Below are 9,602 nucleotides of genomic sequence, written 5' to 3'. Positions count from 1 at the left end.
CTATGCATGATTATGACCATTATTGCTCTCTTAGTTGGTCGCTCCCAGTCTTTTGCTAGCCTCCGCTTGTACTGAGTATGGACTCTACTCGTGCATCCAACTACCATAAAACAAAGCTTGCCAATTGTGTCCACCATATCTGCCTGTTAGAATTATTGCTATTCCAAGTAAATTCATCATGCTTTTATTTATCTTCCAAATTAAATCTTGGCATGAGAAAATTAGTCAGTAAAGCTCTCACGAACTTGATGGCACATATACTTTCTTGTACTTAATAAACTTGATCATTGTGACTATCTTAGGAAGTTTATATGTTTGCAAGTTGCAAGTTGGGAGTTAGCATAACCATGCTTTCATGGGGAACGCTTTCAGCATTGCACTTATTCATATTTACTTGATGCCATGTTCTTTTGCTTATGGATGCCTAGCGGTGCGAAATAAAATGGAAACTTGTATGTCCATTGGAGTTTGTATATGAGTTAGAGAAACGCCTGGGCTACTAATCTAAGCCATGCATCATTCATGGTGGAAATTTACAGCGAACCATAGTGAGCATTCTATGAAGCATTTTCAATAAAAATCTATACCCATAGTAAATAAAAAAATTGCTGAGATGCTCATTTTATGTTTGTCTTGTCATTTTGGCATGTGATTACTCCTACAAGAGTACCTCCATATCATCGGGCAAGAGGTACCCCGTTGGCGGTTCTTGATGATACATGTATACTTACAATGACAAGAACTTATTTGGGACCTAAGTTGAGTAGCATGAGGTTTACGAACTCGTATTCAAGGGGCATGAGATTTTAAACTTGTGATTTGTTAAGCATATAGCTCATATTTTTCATCACATTAACTTTAACCATTCAAGATGCTTATGATAGGGGCAATGAGATCTCAAAGCTAATGAGTACCATACTTTTGGAAGGTTTATAAAACTTGTTAATCTTGCTTACTCTGCAAAGAGTCTTTCTTTTACTTTTATATTGAGTCTTCATCTTCTTCTTAATGCACCAATTAACAGCATAGTTATCATTCTTAGTGCAATGTGCATCTCCCAAAATTATTATTGATTGATTCATGATTATGCTATTGCTTGTTCTTAAATTATTTGTATCTAGTCACCCTCTGAACTTTAAAGGTGTCCTGGCATTTATGTTTTGCTACTTCATAAAGGACATGTTGAATACCACTTTGTTGTGTTTACTCTATGCTCATAAACAAACTGTTGCTTTCAATGCACTATTATTCGTGATCCTTTGTGAGTTACTCTTCATGTTATATTGCTAAGTTCTATTGAATTATATCTATCATGTCTATGTTTAGTGTACTTTGATCCCAGCTCACAGTTCTTGACAATGCTTGATCAAGATTGTGTTGGCTGCATGTCACCTCAAAAATTATTTTTTTATCACTTACCTACTCGAGGACGAGCATGAGTTAAGTTTGGGGATGCTTGATACGTCTCAAACGTATCTATAATTTTTTATGCTCCATGCTTGTTTTACACCAATTTATATATGTTTTGCTCATACTTCATTGCACTTTTATACATTTTCCGGCACTAACCTATTAACAAGATGCCATAGTGCTAGTTCCCTGTTTTCTGCTATTTTTGGTTTAAGAAAAGTTATACAGAAAATATTATCGGAATTGGACGAAACAAAAGCCGAAGTCAATATTTTACCGTAACAAAGACAGAGTCCGGAGGGGAGTCAAAGAGGGGCATCAGGGTGGCCACGCCAGCCCTAGGCGCGGCCTAGCCCTGGCCCGCACCTAGGGGTGGTGTGGGCCACCCTGGCCTCCACCGACATCGCCCCTCTGCCTATTTATTCACGATCTCGGGAAAACCCTGGACACCCGAGCCTCCATCCACGAAAAGTTCTGTCCCGACCGCCATCACAGACCCTAGCTCAGGAGGGTTCTGAAGCTCTTCCCAGCACCCTTCCGGAGGGGGAGATCATCGCTGGAGGCATCTACATCACCATGCCTGCCTCCGAAGTGATGCGTGAGTAGTTCATCCCTTTACTATGGGTCCATAGCATTAGCTAGATGGTTGTCTTCTCCAATTTGTGCATCATGTTTAGATCTTGTGAGTTGCCCTACATGATCAAGATCATCCTTATGTAATGCTACATGTTATGTTTGCTGGGATCCGATGAATATTGTATACTATGTTGAGGTCGATTATATATTATTGTCATATGTTATTTGTAATCTTACATGCTCTTTGTTGCTAGTAGATACTCTGGCCAAGTAGATGCTTGTGACTCCAAGATGGGGTATTTATGATCGATAGAAGGTTCATGCCTCTAGTTTTCTGGAAGAGTGATAATAACTTCTAAGATTGTAGATTTGTTGTTGCTACTAGGGAGAAAAAAACAATGTTTTACCCGAGGGTAATTCTATTGTTTACTTTACATACATTGCTTAATGCGATAATCTATTTCCTACAACTTAATAATGAAAGGGGTTCAGACGATAACCGGAAGGTGGATTATTAGTCATAGACGCAGTTGGATTACGGTCTATGTATTATGTTGTAATGCCCAAACGAATCTCATAGTAATCATATTTTCATGTATGGTTGATATTCTGTCAATTGCCTAGCTGTAGTTTGTTCACCTAGCATGTTATTTATCTTTATGGAGAGACACCCCTAGTGAACTGTGGACCCCGGTCCTTTCCTTTAAACTCATAAATTCAACCACTGCAATCCTATTATGTTTACTTTCCGCAAGAACTTTTCTCTTTAATTGCTGCAAACATCTTCTTCCACTCGATACGTCTAATCCTTTGTGTTCAGCAAACCGGTGAGATTGACAACCTCACTGTAAGTTGGGGCAAAGTATTTTGGTTGTGTTGTGTGCAGGTTCCACGTTGTTGCTGACGCCGGTAGTGCGTCCTGCCACTAGTCATCCAGCAACACCTTCAGAAGTCATACCTTTCTCCTACTGGTCGATTAAAACTTGGTTTCTTACTGAGGGAAAACTTGTTGTTGTGATCATCACACCATCCTCTTGGGGTTTCCCAACCACTTCCACAACAACCGCCACCAAGATTGTCTGGTGCCATCCCCAGAGCACCATCAGTTAGCAAGGTTCCTCACGTGCACAAACATTTTCTTTTTTCCTACTTCAACTTGCAACTAAATCATCCTACAGCATTTCATTTTATTTTCTAGCAGTAGCAATGAAACTAAATGAACCTAGCTAGCAGTTTATTTTCATTTTATTTTCTCTGCCAATTCAACCATAGCTTTTCATTTTCATTTTTATATATCAAACTAAATCAACTAAATGAATAGTGCTAAATGGACAAGCCTACTGCAAGAAAGTACCTACCAATTCAACCATAGTTTATTCTAATTTGTATATATTAAACTAAATCAACTAAATGAATAGAGCTAGCAGTTTATTTTCATTTTATTTTCTCTGCCAATTCAACCATAGTTTATTTTCATTTTATTTTCTCTGCCAATTCAACCATAGCTTTTCATTTTCATTTTTATATATGAACCATCTCCAAGCCAATTCAACCATCTACAAGCCAATTCAACCATCAGCAACCAATTTTTATGAACTAAACCAGGGAGCTTTACATTTTAATTAGCTTTGCACAGTAGCATTTTATGAACTAAAAAATCCTACTTGTTCTTTACCATTGCAAATATCATCAAGAACACTAAGCCAGGGGAGAGGGGAGGGGAGAGGAGGCGTTGTGCATGCTCACCGACGACAGGGGTCGAGGAAGAAGCAGGGGACGACGCTGGAGGAGCTGTGTGTCCACGGATGCCTGCTCCATCCCCTTCGTGTCCAGGTTCTCCATCAGCCGGTGGCGTTCGGATTTCCCACGAGGGCTGAGCCGGAGCCCTCATCGAGGTGGGCAGCTGGGTGTGGAGGGAGGGGGCACGATGGGGTGGAGGGACTGGCCGTCGCCGAGGGAATCTGGTGGGCAGGGAGGGGCGGCCATGGAGCGGAGCGGCAGCTTGGGATGCGCCTGCGTAGGGGGAGGAGGGAGTGGAGCGGCGGCTTGAGATGCGTACGGGTAGCTATAACGATTGGGAATATTTCTGTGGCGCACCGAGCAAGGTGCGCCACAGAATGTCTTAATTCTGTGGCGCACCGAACAAGATGCGCCACTGAAACAGTGAAACCTATTATTGCGGCTGGCTGGGGTGGGGTCCACCATATTTCTATTGCGCATGTGTGCTCGATGCACAACAAAACCATGCTATTTCAGTGGCGCACCCTTTCCAGTGCGCCACAGAAATAATTTCTGTGGCGCACGCAAAAGGGATGCGCCACAGAATAGCATCCCACCTATAGCTTGTTTCCTACTAGTGGAGCGACGGCATCAACACGATTGTCACGGCCGAACTTCGGGTGGACGAGCTCGATTCAGGCAACTCAGGCCTTCCTGGCTTGCGCGCTTCGGCGAGGAGATGCGCCGCGACGTGGCGGATCTCATGGAGGGCTTGGGGAAGCTCGAGAATGGCCAGAGCGGCGACGCGAGGTGGCTGCCAAACTAGGGTTTCTGCGAGCTCACAGCAAGAGTGACGGGAGAGAGGAGAAGGGGTTTGTGGGCAGCTAGGGTTCTTCCTGGCAGCGGCAGAGGTAATTGTAGGCAACCCGGGGCAGCAGCGTGAATCGTGACGCGGTAATGGCATCGGGCGACCGGCGAGCTGCCAAGCAGCTGCTTGGCTCCACGGGGAAGAAGGTGATTTTGCAGAAAACCCCCTAGGGTTTCTGCTGGGCCAAGGTGGGGTGTTGCTGGGTCGGCCTGCTGGGATGCGTAGGGAGAGAAGAGGGGAGAGAGGGAAGAAGAAATAGGCTTCCATCCTAAGAACAGGGTAGGGTTTTCTTCTTCTTTTTCTGAATTCTGCTTTTGGTTTTCAATTTCATTTGCTGTTTTCAAAACCATTTGAAGATTTCAAACTTCCTGACATTTTGCCAATATCACATGGACTTCTTAAGAGAGGTTCCATGTAGGTTGACTTTGGAAGTTTTGAAATACACTGAGCATTTGAAATGACAGGGAGATTTATACAACCATTTTGATTTTCAAAGTCGTTGATGCAATTTTCTTAGGAAAATTATGTTGATGTCATGATGCACAATCAAACCCTAATCTAGGTTTTACTAAAACAGGGATGTTACAGCGATTGAACATTTTGGTTTGCACTCCCTGCTCTATAGATGTTGTCAGTATAACTTATATCTTGCTTATTCGTTGTTACAAAAATTATAGCTTGCTACTATGTTCATAATAATTTTATAGTTACTGAACATGTTGGTCTGCATTTCCAGGACTAAAGGTGATGCCATTGTTATTTCTAGCTAGTTCGTCGTAAGCTACTAAAGTAACTGACTGCTATTAGTTCCTACATGATATCGCTCTGCTATCGTGCAGTACAAATTTATTTAAACTCATCACAGTAGGTACTTCGATAATAATTGTGTGTGCATTTTGTTCTTCAAAAGGTACAATATTAACTTGTTTCTCTTACTTTGCATGACGCTCACATATATAGAATGTTGAACATATTGGTTTGCATTCCCTCTTCTACAAGTTGATAGGTGATCCCACTATATTTTGTATCTAATCCATCCTAAGCTCCAACATTAAATATCATCTATGTGTTGTTAATTGCAAATTTATATTCCAAAATATATTGATTTGCATTCTCTTCTCTACAAGTTCAGAAGTGATGATGTCATAATTCCTATCTGGTTCATTCCTATATATTATAGTAAAATCCTGCTATTATTTAGTTCATGGCCAATCTTAAGTAATTTCACATGTTGATTCGCACTCCCTCCTCTATAGATTTTGCCATCGTAACTTCTTATTGGCTCATTTATTGATACGAAAGTAATAACCTCCTATTACGTAGTTCATGCCAATTTTGAAGTTACTTAACATGTTACTCTACATTCCTTGTACAAGTGATACCATTATTATTTGTACCTAGTTCATCATGGGCTACTAAATTAACTATCTGCTATAAGTTTATTCACTATCCTCTATGTGTTGCCTGTTAAGAATTTTAAGTCCCCGAACACGTTAATTAGCATTTCCTACACAATAAAGTTCATATTATAATCCCTATATGATTCATTACTAGCCATGCCAGTAAAATGTTGTTATTATTTAGTTCATAGCCAATTTAAGTAATTAAGCATGTTAGTGTGCATTCCCTGTTCTATAGTTGTTGCCATTATAACTTCAATCTTGTTCATTCTTTCTAACAAAAGTGAGTGCGTGCTATTATTTAGTAGTTCATGTCAATTTGAAAATAACTTAACATGATGGTTTGTTTTTGCCGCACTAGAAATGATACAATTGTCATATATATCCAGTTTGTCGTAAGCTAGGCCAGTAACGGATGCTCTGGTTTAACTACGTGTACCTTTTCTATTACTATAGACCTGCATGTGTGTATATATGCATGAACACGCATTCTTGGAATATTCAAACCATATATATATATATATATATATAGTGTAATTATGTTGCCTATGTCTCACTATTTTCGGTGTCTAATGCATGAATACCATCGGGACCGAGGGAGTACATAAATACTGCTTATCATACTGGAACTCGTATGTATATGATTGATCGTGTCTTGATGCAGAGTAACAAATTACTCCCTTTAGAAATAAGGGTAACATTGGACATCTTCAACGAGTGTAGCAACAAGGAGAGCTGCACGTAGAACTCGCAGTAGTAAGTTTGTTGTTTTATTCTGATGTACTCGGTTATATAAGCCACAAAATATTTCAATAGCTTGTTTATGATCCACTATATCAGCTGATTGATGATTTGAACATCACATTTTTTATGTTGGTATGGACCATAAACATTAAATGAAAGCTCGCAGCTTATTATTTATCATTTGTCCACCTTAAAATGTTCTGGCTGTTGATACGTGGCACACACTCTTTGCTTACTTATTGGTAGTCTATATTAGCCTCATACTAGTAGACTATCTGTGCGTATTACAATGATCTTATTATATAGAGAAAATGGCGAATTCCAAATTCTTTGACAAATAATATTGTAGTGTGTTTGCCTTGCCATCCTTATTTTCTTACCTTATAATGTCTTTGTTTCAGACATAAGTGTTGCACGAACAATATAAAAGATTGTAGAATCTGTTTATTGTGAATTTGATGTCCGTGATGTAACTGAATTGCTAGTTTGAATTTAATTTTTCTAGGTTCTGTAATATTATTTGAAAGTCTTGCAGCCGATGTAATATTTAGTTAGTTTCTATGGTTCTTTTGCACATTATTTCCTAATTGTAATTAGTTAATGTTGGTGCTTGTGGTAACTAAGCCTATCAGGCTAAAAATCATGTGTTGCGTAAATATGCTCAGAATATAACGGGTCGTTATTGGACCATTTTTAATAGGCCAAATTAAATCACAAATTTCTAGCCCAGCTTCGGCCCAGTTAAGCGAAATCGGATCGGCCCACAAATTCTTAAAGCACCTTGCATGTTCACATAGGAAATCGTAGATCAGCTGGCCGAGTAAATCACAATGAGCCTCATGGATCTCGCCCAACAATCTAATTGAGCTTGAGTGGGCCTTTAGTTTTTTACTTAGTGAGTTTGCCACCAATCTTTTCATGGGTCGGCCCATGAATTTACTGGACCTTCCAGTAACCATAATTGGACCGTCCCAATGAACCATGTGTACAGTCAAAAATTTATGGGCCGGCCCTGAACGAGCCGGCCCATTCAACGTGTTGACAAGGCAAAGAGAATAGGTTGGGCCGTCCAAATTTGTCAGTTTACCGGTCAAGTAAAGAAAGTAGGAACAGCCCGCGACCTAAGTGGGCCGGCCTAGTTGTCTGGTTGACTAGTCGAACCAAGACAGTTGGCATGACCCGCGTGCTTAGTGGGCCGGCCCATCTAGATGTTTGACCAGTCAAACCTACTCTGCTGGGCCGGCCCACAAACAGAATATGTCATTCCATTTATTCTTTGACCGGTCAAACAAAGATATTAGACCCGTCCCGCGCACTTAATGGACTGGCCTAGTTATTTACTTGACCGGTCAAACCAAGTAATCTAGCCAGCCCGCAAACTAAATGAGCCGGTCTAATATTTCTTATTAGGCTAGCCTGTTTAAGGCGTGGTAGTCCTTGGGTGGGCCTACCATCTATCATGGGTTTGTTCATCCGGTTAACAGTGTTATCGGGCAGTTAACGGCGTCTGCCACATGTCAGTTAGCATGATGCTAGCAGTCAACGGCCTCCCAAAAATCTTTTGCAACGGTTTGGTTTTTCGTGGCAAAAGGGCACCCAAACGCAATGAACCGTAAAATTCGTGGTGCATCCTTAGGTGATGTGATATGCACCACGGAACGCATATCGTCGGCCCTTAGCTGACAAAAAATTTGATGTTGTAGATAGCAACTTTTCTTGTAGTTCGGTCCGCTTGGAAGACTATTTAGCCTTGACGTAATATCAACCAATGAAGGGGCTACATCATCCAATCTTGATCGTACATGCTCTACCATCTAACGGTTGCAGACTTGGGGTATCAGGGATTTGATTCACCCGGGACGCTAAGCTCATCCTAAATCTCAAGTGACCAACCCTAACCCTCCTCCGCCCCAACCCTAACCCTCGCCGCCGCCGGGATTCAACACCGGGCAAAGCATGCGCGTTTGATGGTGGCGGCGGGGCCTCTTCCGGGCGGCGACCAGTCGATCTCGCGGCAGCAGTGATGATATCGAGCATCAGCGGCGCCGAGGTGCCGCGGCCTTCCAATGGTGATCCAGCTTCGACGGATGGGTCGTTGGTCCTGCCTAGTGGCCAGCCCCATGGCTGCGTTCGGCAGACCTGGATCGGTCATGTGTGGATTTCAGGCTTGACGTCGAGGTTGTGGGCAGCGTGGCGGCTCCTGGCTGCGTTGACGGATGGGAACCGAGGTGGTGTTTCCGTCGATGAGCTAGGCGGGTGCGGGAGCTCGGGCGGCGGCCCTAGTGGATCTTCGTGGTGGCGGTCACTGTGGCTGTGGTGCATGGCGCGGTGACCGGGGTTTGGAGGTGATGCGTCTGACTGGAGAGTCTGCGGGTGGGCAAGCTCGTGGTCTTGGCGGTTGCTTGCGGGCGACACTGACCGTGGCTTCCCTGCTGGCCTGCCGGTGGTGTATTGCCTCCAAACTCGAAGTGCGTGCGGCCGGAAGGTAGTGTGGGGGTTGCATGTCCTGGTTTCGAATAAAGGTGGTTGTCCTAGGGTCCCAACTCGCTTCAAGAAGCCGCGAGATGCATGTTACCATTGATCTGGCTAAAGTGTTCTATTCCAGAAGGCTCCGGTGGTGAACTCCAATTGGCGACTCATGCCTGGAGATGGCTGTATCAGGTGGGATTCGGTCGTGCGCACCCATGTTTTTTCTCTGACCGTTTGATTTTAGAGGGAGCACTTAGAAGCTCTGTTGGCTGTTAATATCGTGGGTCATGTTCTCGTTCCATGGTGCTCACGGAGAATGTATGGAAGCCGAGATCTGATGACTAGTGATGGTGGTTTGAGTCTGGTGGGCGATGAAGAATTGGCTTGGTGATTCGTGACTTGAAGCAGTGGCATGC

The sequence above is a fragment of the Lolium perenne genome, chromosome 7 (assembly GCF_019359855.2).
Source record: "Lolium perenne isolate Kyuss_39 chromosome 7, Kyuss_2.0, whole genome shotgun sequence".
Classification (NCBI taxonomy): domain Eukaryota; kingdom Viridiplantae; phylum Streptophyta; class Magnoliopsida; order Poales; family Poaceae; genus Lolium; species Lolium perenne.
The sequence above is the reverse complement of the archived record's forward strand: the minus strand, read 5'-3'. Positions refer to the sequence as shown.